At 46.5% G+C, this 3510-nt stretch overlaps 1 pseudogene; it reads left to right on the top strand.

The window, feature by feature from the left end:
- Positions 1 to 3510, top strand: part of LOC139025073 (amino acid transporter heavy chain SLC3A2-like) — a 9107-nt pseudogene that overhangs the window by 2302 nt on the left and 3295 nt on the right.

Raw genomic sequence — 3510 nt, 5'->3', positions numbered from 1 at the left:
TAGTATTATAGTGTATTATAGTATTATGGTGTATTATAGTATTATTATAGTGTATTATAGTGTATTATAGTGTATTATAGTATTATTATAGTTTATTATACTGTATTATTATAGTGTATTATAGTAGTATTATAGTGTGTTATAGTATTAGTGTATTATAGTGTATTATATTATTATTATAGTGTATTATAGTATTATTATAGTGTATTATAGTATTATTATAGTTTATTATAGTGTATTATTATAGTGTATTATAGTATTATTATAGTGTGTTATAGTATTAGTGTATTATAGTGTATTATAGTATTATTATAGTGTGTTATAGTATTATTATAGTATTATAGTGTATCATAGTAGATAATCTGGATATTTTAATAATGATCTCCTCCGGACTGAAGCACTTGTATCTCTGTGGTGTTGAACCTGACCCCTAACCCCGGAGTTGACCCCTGGTCCAGTCCTGACCTCCTGCCTGAAGTTCTGGACAATCTCGGGGTGAGACTGTGTGTGTGAGAAAGTGATCTGTCCCACTTTTGAATATCTTTTCTCTGTCCTCCGGTGGTGCCTCTCTGTTTTAAACGAATACCCTTCATAATCTCTTCTCTCACTCTGTGTGACTGGACTGTTTGTCTGTTAACAACCATCTGTGTCATGTTCTACTCTAACGGCTGAGGCAACTCTGTATGTGAAATTTGTCTTAATACAATTCTTAATTCATTCTCCAGTCTGCTGCTAAACACTGGGTGTAGATGGCGTGCAGGTGTCCGGCCTCGCTGCTGCCAGCTCCTCTCCTGATTGGTCCAAGGTCCAGGGTGTCCTCCAGGGCAACGGTACAGAACATGATGTGAAGAAGAGGTAACTTTAGGTCAAACAGGGAAAAGTTGCAGCGAGTGTATAAAGGCTCTTTGAAACCAGACAAACGGATACGTAAAAACACAGCTACTTTTCTACATTTTTCTACATTTTTCCCCATTTAAATCCAGCCTAACACACACACACACACACTCTCACACAGGCACTGAGAGTAGGTCGCTGCCGGGAGGCTGCAAGGCTTACGGCTGCATCTCAACAGTCTATAAAAGTACTTTTCCTCTCCATCTGTTCTGATGGTCAGAACCGGCTTTAATGCTTGGGCCGTGGCTCAGTTGACACGTTGTTTTGATCAGTATAGTCAGAAGCCAGAAGGCTTTAGTTGGATCAGAGCTCAATAAAGCCTGGGGAACCAGGGAAAGGGGGAAATGCATGGTTTGTCTGTCTGGAGGCTTTCTGCCACCTGGTGGTGAAATGGAGACCCTGCAGTGGCACAGTAATACAGAGTAGTGCCCTCTCTTGGCTATCCAGGAATACTGTGGTTGTCGGTCTGTGTTCATGAAGCATCTCTCTTGGCTATCCAGGAATACTGTGGTTGTCGGTCTGTGTNTCTCTCTTGGCTATCCAGGAATACTGTGGTTGTCGGTCTGTGTTCATGAAGCGTCTCTCTTGGCTATCCAGGAATACTGTGGTTGTCGGTCTGTGTTCATGAAGCGTCTCTCTTGGCTATCCAGGAATACTGTGGTTGTTGGTCTGTGTTCATGAAGCATCTCTCTTGGCTATTCAGGAGGAATGTGGTAGTCGGTCTGTGTTCATGAAGCGTCTCAGAGTAGTAGTGCGGATCTAGGATCAGTTCCCTGTTGTCATGTCATTTTATTATGATCCTGCTGGACACAGATTAAACTTAGTCCTGGACTAAAATGTACTTTCAATAGAGATTGTCCATTGAGAATAATATTGAACCTGTTCTAAACTCCTCCTCTTCCTCCAGAGCTCTCATAGGAGTGGTAGATGGACTGTTCTAAACTCCTCCTCTTCCTCCACAGCTCTCATAGGAGTGGTAGATGGACTGTTCTAAACTCCTCCTCTTCCTCCAGAGCTCTGATAGGAGTGGTAGAAGGTCAGTTCTAAACTCCTCCTCTTCCTCCACAGCTCTCATAGGAGTGGTAGATGGACTGTTCTAAACTCCTCTTCCTCCACAGCTCTGATAGGAGTGGTAGATGGACTGTTCTAAACTCCTCTTCCTCCACAGCTCTGATAGGAATCGTAATGATATGACAAAAGTAAATATGAAGACACACTCCCAACACATGTACATTAACCATCTCATCCTCCAGGTATCCAGAGAGCCAAGTCCTCCAGGACCTGATCTCTACCCAGAAACAGAGCTCTCTAGCCTGGGGACTAGGGGGCACCAGGGGAACCACCTGGTAGCATGGTGGAGAGACCAAAGGTACAGGAAATCCTTCCTACAGGCGTGACGGTGTACTCCTTCCTACAGGCGTAACGGTGTAATCCTTCCTACAGGCTTGACGGTGTACTCCTTCCAACAGGCGTGACGGTGTAATCTCAGCTGACGGTAATCCTTCCTACAGGCGTGACGGTGTAATCCTTCTACAGGCGTGACGGTAATCCTTCACAGGCTGACGGTTAATCCTTCCTACAGGCGTGACCGTGTACTCCTTCCAACAGGCGTGACGTGTAATCCTTCCTACAGGCTTGACGGTGTACTCCTTCCAACAGGCGTGACGGTGTAATCCTTCCTACAGGCGTGACGTTGTAATCCTTCCTACAGGCGTGACGGTGTAATCCTTCCTACAGGCGTGACCGTGTACTCCTTCCAACAGGCGTGACGGTGTAATCCTTCCTACAGGCTTGACGGTGTACTCCTTCCAACAGGCGTGACTCCTCCACAGGCGTGACGTTGTAACCTTCCTACAGCGTGACGTGTAATCCTTCCTACAGGCGTGACGGTGTAATCCTTCCTACAGGCTTGACGGTGTACTCCTTCCAACAGGCGTGACGGTGTAATCCTTCCTACAGGCGTGACGGTGTAATCCTTCCTACAGGCGTGACGGTGTAATCCTTCCTACAGGCGTGACGTGTAATCCTTCCTACAGCGCTGACGGTGTAATCCTTCCTACAGGCGTGACGGTGTACTCCTTCCCACAGGCGTGATGGTGTAATCCTTCCTACAGGCGTGACAGTGTAATCCTTCCTACAGGCGTGAGGGTGTACTCCTTCCTACAGGCTTGACGGTGTACTCCTTCCAACAGGCGTGACGGTGTAATCCTTCCACAGCTGCGTGTATCTTCCTACAGGCGTGACGTGTAATCCTTCCTACAGGCGTGACGGTGTAATCCTTCCTACAGGCTGACGGTGTACTCCTTCCAACAGGCGTGACGGTGTAAATCCTTCCTACAGGCGTGACGTGATCCTTCCACAGGCGTGACGGTGTAATCCTTCCTACAGGCGTGACGTTGAATCCTTCCTACAGGCGTGACGGTGTAATCCTTCCTACAGGCGTGACGGTGTACTCCTTCCCACAGGCGTGATGGTGTAATCCTTCCTACAGGCGTGACAGTGTAATCCTTCCTACAGGCGTGAGGGTGTACTCCTTCCACAGGCGTGAGGGTGTACTCCTTCCTACAGGCTTGACGGTGTACTCCTTCCAACAGGCGTGACGTGTAATCCTCCTAC

This window comes from Salvelinus sp. IW2-2015, unplaced genomic scaffold (assembly GCF_002910315.2).
Source record: "Salvelinus sp. IW2-2015 unplaced genomic scaffold, ASM291031v2 Un_scaffold2232, whole genome shotgun sequence".
Classification (NCBI taxonomy): Eukaryota; Metazoa; Chordata; class Actinopteri; order Salmoniformes; family Salmonidae; genus Salvelinus; species Salvelinus sp. IW2-2015.
This window is presented reverse-complemented; position numbering and strand designations above follow the sequence as displayed.